The sequence below is a fragment of the Callorhinus ursinus genome, unplaced genomic scaffold (genome assembly GCF_003265705.2).
Source record: "Callorhinus ursinus isolate GAN/ISIS: 27379988/994484 unplaced genomic scaffold, GSC_fseal_2.0 scaffold8, whole genome shotgun sequence".
Taxonomy (NCBI): domain Eukaryota; kingdom Metazoa; phylum Chordata; class Mammalia; order Carnivora; family Otariidae; genus Callorhinus; species Callorhinus ursinus.
Genome location: NW_027397070.1, coordinates 53,411,244 through 53,421,309, shown reverse-complemented (window position 1 = coordinate 53,421,309; position 10,066 = coordinate 53,411,244). Strand labels below are relative to the sequence as shown.

The 10,066-nt window shown below is 34.5% G+C and overlaps 1 non-coding gene across 1 annotated transcript; it reads left to right on the top strand.

The window, feature by feature from the left end:
• Positions 1-6,466: 6,466 nt before the first annotated feature.
• LOC112822791 (U6 spliceosomal RNA) lies at positions 6,467-6,573 on the top strand. The gene has a single exon (XR_003207783.1). It is a non-coding gene; the product is annotated as a U6 spliceosomal RNA (small nuclear RNA).
• Positions 6,574-10,066: the final 3,493 nt, after the last annotated feature.

Below are 10,066 nucleotides of genomic sequence, written 5' to 3'. Positions count from 1 at the left end.
ATAAAAAGGATATGATAAAAGATAATTTTCAGAAGTTGGGTGGAGTTGGGGGAAGAGAAGAGTCAAAGATTTTCAAAGACCTCAGAAAAAAATATGGTGTAATTACTTCAAGAGGAATAACATTTTTATATGGTACTTCTTATGAGGTTCTCTTATATTTTTGAAGATCATGATCAGTGCAATATTTTCATAATACTGTTTATAATTATGAGAACAAGGTTTCATCAATATTTCATCAAACATACCTTATTGTCTTTGTATACTAAGTGCTCAATAAATTAGTTAGAAGCTGTAGGTATTAATAGTAACTATTGTGATGTTTTACTCTAAAAACTCCATAAGCTAGTTAAGAATTGTTTCCCCAAGTATTCACATTTTAAGGAATTTTCCACAGTAGGTCATAAAATGGTCCTTTCAGAAGAATTTGTTCATTTCATTCAATGGCTTGAATATGATTCAGTATTTATCAATTCATAGATAGACCATGATACACACATAATATGCTTATTAAAGAACAGTATTAAGGTGTATAGTATCTGAAGCTGTTAGCAATTCTATATTTGACTTTCCATTTATCATGCAAGCCATAGATCCATTTTGTCCACCACACCCAGGATTTTCTCTAGAGAAAAATGGAATTTGTTCATTAAGCCAAGGTAGGTTAAGGTGTCCTATGATAACTAACCTCTGTCTATAAAATCTGCTGTATAAACCAAACTATGGATACTAAAAAACCTTAAATTATGCTCTCATGTTTCATTTCTGTCCATGACATCTCTACCCAGATCTAGGGAAAAGTATTTAACAATGTCAAGCAGTGGTTGGAGGCATTTATTCAAGGGGATTTTTAAATTAAATGGTTTGTAGGCTTTCACATTCTTGCAATGCCCCTGGGCCTACACTAGAAATAATATTCAACTATAAAGTCAGGAAAGGTAGTTTCAGGGCACATTCTTTCTTTCAGCACTTTGTGCTCAAAACTTGCTGGGACCGATTTAATGAGGTAAGGAGTCAGGGCTGCAGAAATAGATAAATAAGCAATCCTTCTTAACCTATGGAGACAGCCAACCTATAAGGTGGCAGAGAATATGGATACTTATTTATATTGGGGAAATAAACAACATTATTAAGGTTTCCCATTGAATTAGAAGATAAAAATTCCATGGATCACGTCCTACCCTTATGTCCATAAGAACAGGGACAGAAAAAGCTATGTCAGCAACCAACTGAGAAAAGGAGCACAATCTCCTGCACTATACTTAAAGATTATGAACAACAACAACAAAAAAAATAACAATACATACAAATATAGCAAAAAGCAAATTCACAGAACTCTTTACTGAAGGGTTGACAAAATTCTGACAATTCTCATAATGTCCCTTGCTAACAAGACTAAATGAAAGCCAAACAGTTAAACACAGAGTTGGAGAAATGATCCATAGCCTCACCAATCCTCACAGAAAAAATGATATATATCACCTTCCAGGTAGAGAGAAATTTAAAAAAAATCTTTCAGAGGAGAGAGTATCATTTCAACTGGATTTTCCTGCTGAATTCTCCATTTCCCTCACACAAGAGTGGCCACAACACAAAAAATAGCAGACTCTCATTTTGCATCTTTGTTCAAACCTCCCTTTTCTGACATATTTTCATTGACTGACTAATCATGACTTATTCCCACTGGTCAGAGGCTAGTTCTCTTATTTTCTGTGAATTATAACATCAGATCCTGATATATTGGAAGGAAAGAAGAAAAAACAAAAAGAACCATTCTAGAAAAATTATAACACAAGCAACAGGATGCAAATCCTCTTGATCATTTCATGCTTTATAACTAGCTAATAAGAATATGAATTTCACAAAACAAGAGCTTAAACTATAGTTAAGAAAACAAAATGAGATAAAAAGGGAGATTTTAAAACAAAGGACAGTTTTTAAAGACAAATAGCATCATTATAATACTAACACATAAGTTAGAAATAATAAGAAACAGAATGGGCCTAAAAATCAATTTATGTATTATTAACTCTTAAAAGTAGCGAAAGCAGATTAAAGTTATAAGTCGATTCAAGGATGTGAATGCAGCCTATTAGAAATAGAAAAATTTCCAAAATGATCCAATATAAGAATAATTGGTGTCATGAAACAGAAAACCAAACAAACATCAGATATGGGATTTTTTTGAAATGAAGGAAGGTTTTATCATATCAAAGAGCATCTCATGTGTTAAAAAATTTGATGCAAAAGTCTTCAACACCAATACCAAGTTTATACTACTTGAGCTATTGAGCTTCAAAAACAGAGATATTTATGCATCTTATCCAAAAAAATAGAAAAAGAAGATGCATTCTGCTAAGAGAATTTTAAAAACAAGCAATAGGGAGTTATATTCAATCATAAAAAAAAAACTAGAGATATTTACCTCACAGGGTACCCTAAAAGAAACCACAAAGGAGTCATGACACACGATTGCTGGCACCAGGCAGTACAGATGCGAAATAGGATTTCTAGGGGGTGGAAAGCAACTTTCCAGCAATGTTCTGATGCTTTATGTGGTTGTAACATAAGTTTGTCAAGCAAGAAGTTCTTGGAGGAGGAGAGAGAGAAAAGAAAAGGTTAAATACATTTTCAATTTATTTATTTTATTCAAAGTAGGTACATTCAAGTTTATCTAATATTAAAATATGGACTCTGGCCTGAGTAAGAATATGGATACCTGGGGAGAAAAGACATGATAGATAGAAGTCTTAGAGTTCATGGATTGCAGTCTTGATGATGTTAGGGTACGAGTGGGCAGTAAGTGAGCTGGAGGAGTAAGAGAAAATAATCTGTTTGAAACAGATTTTTGTAGGCGTTGCAGGTCTGGTGCAACTTAGAATAGAATCCCTGTGAGTGGGTGATTGTAGTAGGGTGTAAAGAATATCACTTATACAAAATAAAAATCAAGGAATGGAGAAGCCATGCTATAGGAAGCTACATAACAAGTGATAAAGTTATTTTTATGAATAAAAGGATGCTTTTTAAATTAATCGTTGTTTAACTATTTTCTACCCCAACACAACTAAAGGGTATAACATATCATCATTATTCATAGTGTACTGATTTTCAAGGAAGGGATGCATTTGGGGCCATGACTCCTTGGAAAGTTACTTTTATAACATTGTGAAACACATGCAAGACATTTTGAATTTGGAAAAGCGTTCTCCCCATCAGTCGTTCCTCTGAACCACTTCAGGTAAACATTATTAGACCCTGCTTTTGTTATAATAAATTCCTTTATGTTAACCTAAAGTGAATGAAGTAATACTCCTCTTTGTAGAAATTCAAAATTATGAGACCTCTGCACAGTTTAGCACAATACAAGTAGGCAGTGATCAAGGTAAATGTCACTCTAACCATGGGCAGTGATGTTGGTGAAGTTCCAGTATGATATGTCAGGAGTATTTCCATGGCTGATTTCACACTGAAGGTGCCATATAGACCATCTATGTACAAATGGACCAATGACTATATACATAAGTGTTTGAGCCTGAGCTTATTTTTGTGGAGTTTAGACTAGAGCTGATACAGGGAGGAGAAAAGTTACTTGTTTCAAATAAATGAATAGCTAGGTTTAATACCAAAATCTGATGCTATTTGATTCTCATGCTTTGAGATACAATTTTAATATATCATCCTGATTTTAAAGCTGAAGAATCTGAGGCTTAAAATAGACAAATAGTTGCTTGAGATGGCAATAATTAAGGGATAGACAAGAAATCTGGATTCATACTTTCGACTCTCAAACTCACTGTGCTCACCATTCTATGACAGATGGCTTGCTGGTCACAAAGGCTATGGCTTCACTCCTTCAGCATTTGGTTTAGAGATTTGTAACAATAACTGAGAACATTCTACAGATGATAGAGTAGGATTTCATTTTCTGGAACAACAAAATTTTCTGACCTCTCAAAGTCTACTAATGGGTTGTTAAGCAGGAGAAACACTGTAATAGTGCAGCTATGCCTTCATCTTAATCTAAATGCAATACAAACGCATTTCTATTTCTTTTAGTTAGTTCATACAGAAAATCTCCAATTTGTTTTGTCTTTACTCACATAATGCTCTTTTATACCTCTCATTCTCTCCACACAATCTCATATCCTTATTCCCCAAGATATTGTATTCTTTAACTTAAGAAAAGATATAATATGCCTCAGGTATAATGACCTTATAATTTCAGTATTATTATGTGATCAGCAAGCTTAGTTAATCTAAAATAAATGCATAAAATCTTATTTTTATATGATCATATATCCATAAAGGATACAAATTTCATCACACAGTGTCTAGTCACCAGCATGCCATATGTTTTCCTGACATCTGCACTTAATTTGATAAATACTATATGCAAAAATATCACTGGTTTGAAATTTTTTAAAGAAACATTAACAAAAGAAAGAACCCCTTAAATGGCACCATCCCCTAAAACACTGAAATATTTCTAAAACGTTTATTTATGAAGACACTGCAAAGTTAAATTTGAATATATTTACTTGGGTATGTTGTTCTATTGATGTCAATAAATTTTTTATTAAAAAAAAACTAGTAAAATTTCTATATGCATGGACATCTCCCTAAATTGTTAGATGGTTGTCATTCTTTTTAACTATGTCTTCTATAGCCACCTCAATATAGTCATCTTCAAGACAGATACCTTGTGAGCTGAATTTGTAATATTGACATCAAGTCTACTTCCCATTTGAGGGTGGGCAGATGGCAGAGAATTAACATGTAAGCAACCATATGCCAGATATTTTGCATATATAAATTCATTTAACATTAATAGTCCTGGAAAGAGAAAATATTAGCATCCCCATTTTACAGCTGAAAAATAGGAAACTCAGGGATATACAGTTATTAGTGTTGGAGGCAAGTTTCTGCAACCCCTCCCCTTCAACCATCATCACACACACATAGTGACATCTAAAAACTCTTCAGATACCTCTTGTGTGGATAATTCATGCATCTTGATCTCAACACATGTTCAGATCTCTCCAGTTTCTTCTGTATGGTTTCTTACTTCTGATGCTGTGCATTTATTTATTCTGTAAATTTCCAACTGTCAGAGGTTGCATCTTTGACTTCCTATAAAACTCCTGATACCTTACAATGGATTGATCAATATATGCTTCTAATAGTCAGATCATGAGTATTAACATAAATGTTCTTTCTCTTTGCACATATGGGTCAAACTTTCTGCAGCCTCATTTTCACATTCCATCTGAGTGCATATGTCATTAGAAACAACCCATTGACATAATGTGGAATGTCTGTTCATTTGTGTGGACAGATGGAGGGCTCAATTCAGACAACTGTGCAAACATTTAACAGTAACATAAAATAAACTCTTAACATTATATATGAACACTGAAATCAGTATATTTTGTGAAGTGGTGAGTGAAAGAGAAGTTCAAGAACATGAATATTTAGGTATTTAGGCAGAGAAATAAAAGGCTGGTACAGATGTAAGACATTGTTCTGTTTTAATTTATCACTGACTAGTGGGGGGATGGGATAGGATTCTAGAAGCTGCTTAAGTAAAGGAGAGTGGATTGTACTGGTCATAGTACGGTTTGGGAGAAGACTAACAAAGGAGGAAAGAATGATGGTTTAACAAAAACAACAACAAAAATGTGTATAAATGAGTAGAAATTAGGAGGAGGAAGGGGAAAGGTGCTTTAGTACCTTCTGGGGTCCACAACACAGAATGCAGAATATATGAGGTTCAGAAGTAAAAAGAACAGTAGCAAAACTGGAAATGTTAACACAGTTTCCTCACTCTGTCTCTGCAACAGGGACTATTCATCCTTTAACTAACCTCAGCTAGCACCTTAGCAAGATGGATGGAAAAATTTAATTCTAAGACACAGGAACAGCAATATAAATGTATCTTCTTACTTGCATCAGCTCCCATGGGAGGTATTCTCAATTTGTCCCGTATTGAAAGTTCCAGTGTTACATCTAGACAAGAAATAGTATTCTTGAACCTAGACATTTACATACATGGAGATACATATGAAGATACCCGTAATTCAATGTGGGTAAAAATATACATAACTTTCACTAGTTATAAGTACTCCACTGCATTTTTAATAAAGTTCACATTTTTTCCTCTGGCCTCCAAGATGCTTTATTACCTAGTCTCTATCCCTAAAAACTTATCTCATACCACTTACTGTCTTTTACACTATGTCTCTGTCAATTTCTAAAATATATCAAGTGAGCTAATAAAAGGGGGAGATTCTACCTAAAATCAAGAAAGGAAGAAATCAAAGAAAAATAAGGTTCCCGTGGTCTATGTACCCTCGATATGTTGACTGCTAAGGTAGAGAGCACCGTGATGAATGGCAATTTGATACTCTAGTTCTCAAGTAGATGATGCCTGTAGTGGGCTTAATGGTGACCTCAAAGAATAATGTTTATGGTGCTCACTTTGGCAGCACATATATTAAAACTGGAATGATAAAGAGAAGACTTGCTTGCCTCTGTGACAAGGATGACACACAAATTCATGAAGTATTCAGTATTTTTTAAAAATGTTTATGCCCCTGAAAACTGTGAATATGACTTTGAAATAAAAGGTCTTTGCAGATATAATTAAGAATCTTGAGATGAGATTATCCTGAATTACTCCAATAAGTCAGAAACATGGGAGAAAGTGATGTGAATATAGAAGCAGAGATAGGAGTTGACGTGGCCACAAGCCAAGGAAGCCACTCGATGCCCATAATCTTCAGAAGCTGGAAGAGATGAGGAAGGAAGCCTCCAGAGGGAGCATAGCCCTGTTAACACCTTGATTTCAGACTTCTGTCCTCCAGAGCTGTTAGAGAATGCATTCCTATTATTTTAAGCCACCCAGTTTGTGGTAATATGTTCATAGCAGTCCTAGGAAAAGAATATAGTACTTAATGGTAGAGATAGATGCATCAGCTTTTCAGGATTTTAGTCATCAAGATTACCTAACTCTCTCTTATCGAAAATGATGCTCAATAAACAATAATTTTATTATGTACTAGTTAAGTAGTTTTCTCAGAGGAAAGAAAAAGTATTGGTCAGCCAGGAAGTTATTACATTGCTTTTGACAGATCTATTAATATAACAGAATTCTAGTTTACTTTGTAATCTCTTATGAATTTGGTTATCCTTGCTCAACCCAAAGATACTAATCAATTTAAGATACAACAACACAGTTAAAGTCCTGGGCCTTAGTATGATTACTGTAAGAGAGGCAACATCCTGTAAATCTTTGCCAGAGATGTTTTCAGAAAAGCCAGAGCATCATGATATTGTTTCTAATGGCCAAAATTGGACATACGGAAGTTTGTGCACAGATTTATTCTTGGTTTGTCTCTACTAATCTTTAAATAGGTAGAAAGCATATGAAGTTATAAATCTTAGAAGAAGGTAGAATTTAAGACAAATATATAAATAGGGATTATTCTTTTGCTTCAAATTGCCCCTTTTGACATCCCTCTTTGGGGCCCCAAATACTCACTTGTAGGTATATTTTCTTGAATTACAGAACAATTTTTCAGGCTTTCCTACTAAAATAAAAATAATTCATTCTAGTTTTTTTTTAAGATTTATTTATTTGAGAGAGAGAGAGAGTACAAGTGCTTGCAAGTGGGGAGAAGGGCAGAGGGAGAGACTCTCTAGCAGACCCCCCACTGAGCATGGAACCTGACCTGGGTCTCGATCTCATGACCCATGAGACCATGACTTGAACCGAAACCAGGAGTCAGACTGAGCCGCTCAGTTGCCCCTAAATAGTTTTATTTTTAACTCATGTGGTCCAATCATCATGTTTCATTAAGAAGAAACATATACAGCGCAGTGTCACTGATATTAGTGTAAAGACTAGAAAGAAGATGGGGGAGGGGAACATTGGCAAAAACATTTACACTCTAGTAAATGAGCTGAATCCTAGCACTTAAATATAAATAATATCTCATTAATAGAAAACTAATTTTTCCTAACAGCTGATCATTAGAAACATTCCAGTCTTCCTTAAGGGCTTTAAAAAAATAGGCTGTGATTCAGTGAAATAGAAGTGAAATACAATTATACTTTGTGTAGGGAAACACAACAGAAGGAACTCTACATTTTTTGTGAAAGAGCTAGCTCATAAGAACAATAGACTGGAGATGTAACTTAGTAAAAATGTCTTCCTGGAGAATTGGAGGTGGCACATTTCTGCCAACAAGCACTCTCCTATCCGGGAATATAACCAAATCTTACAGAGTACAAACATGTGGCACCAACTACATGATATACATAGTAGCAAGGGTCATTATAACTAAGATGTAGAGATCCTGGTGTTTGGAGTCAAGTAGTTGTGTTTACCCCAATTGTATTTCTTTATAACCATGTCACTGGGAATTACTTACGTTCTCTCACAAGCATTTTCTTCACCTTCCATGAAATGGAAATATATCATTATTATGAGGTTTATTTTGCAGTATATATAACTTATCACAAAACTAGGTACATAAATATCTCATTAAATAGTGGGCTTTATTACCATCTTCATCACAATCACTATCATCCATTTTTCCTTACAAGATTCATATTTAGCAAACCAGTATGGGAAGATTTGAAGATGACTATCATTAATGAAAAACCCTGGGTATTAACCATATGAGGTATGTACTTGCTGCATGAAGTCATAAAAATTCACAGGTTTCAGGAGAGGTGGTTCCCTTTTCCAGTTTTCCCCAAAAAAGATCAACTGCACAACCCTTGATGATCTTACACAACCCTGATTGGTCTTAGTGGTACACACTGATATTGTGCATATTATATCAACTGGAAATGCCAAGTTAATAAAGCACTCCAAGTAGATTTTTTGCACCTATGCCAATTGATATACAGGCTCAAATTTAGAGCTCTAGTCCTTGCTAACTTACTCACTTTTAAACTGTTCTGTTTCCATCTCCTTGAAACGAGAATACATATTTTTTTTCAAGTGAACACATTTCAAGCTAAGAGGCCAATTTCCTTAAAATTCATTGTAATCAAAATATTTGCTGTTTCCTTCTGGATAAATTGGGAATATGGTTTTTTCAAGGCATTTTTATACTTGAGAATGAATAATTTAAAGTCCAGTAATTGTTAGTATTGACTACTATTTTACTCCTACAGCAAAAATTTGTCAAGAACATCATAAAGTTGTACATGCCTTGGTCTCTCCAACATTCCCTCCTTCAATTTCTGGGAATCAAACTTTTTGGGCCTGGAATTGTGACAGCCCTACTGCTACCAGTCTGAGTCCCTGCAGTATTTCTGTTCTGTTGGATAGGTTGTTTTTTATTGTAAATGATAATTTCTTAATTATCTGCTCTTTCTCTTCTACAGGAGCAACATTCTCTCTGCTTATGTCTATCAGATTTTCCTCCATTTTCTATGAGCAGCGGTATCTAATTTGCTCAGTGGCTCAGGGTTTGAACTTTTGTGTCAGTCAGACGTGGAAGGAGATGCAAAACTTTCCAGCTCCCCTCCTCTAGCAATCTGGTTCCTGAGTTACATCTGTGGCAGGAAGATCATACCTATGGGTAGTTAACATTCCTCAAACATTCTAGAATCCTTTAGTCTGGCAAGGATTGTTTCCAGTTTTTATACATATTTTAGTGGGAAACTAAAGAAATTCCACTGAAGTCTTTAGCCAAAAACTATTTTGAACCAGAAGACCTGATAGGGTTTCAGTACGGACTTTGAAATTAGATAAAAATAGATGTAACTAATAATAACTATTATACTAGTGGGTGTTATTTCTTACAGAGAGAAGAAGGGGGGTAGGGAATGGCAGGCATTTAGCAAATTTAAGAGGACAGGAATAAACAGTAAAGCACATAACATCGAGACAAAAAAATATCTTAACTAAAGCAATAAATATGAATGAGTTAAATTTCACTATTAGAAGACAGATCAAACCTGAAACAAAGTCCAAATATATAGTACTCTCAAGACATGTTCTGAAACAAAAGACATGAAGAAACTAAAATAATATGATGATCACAGATACGTC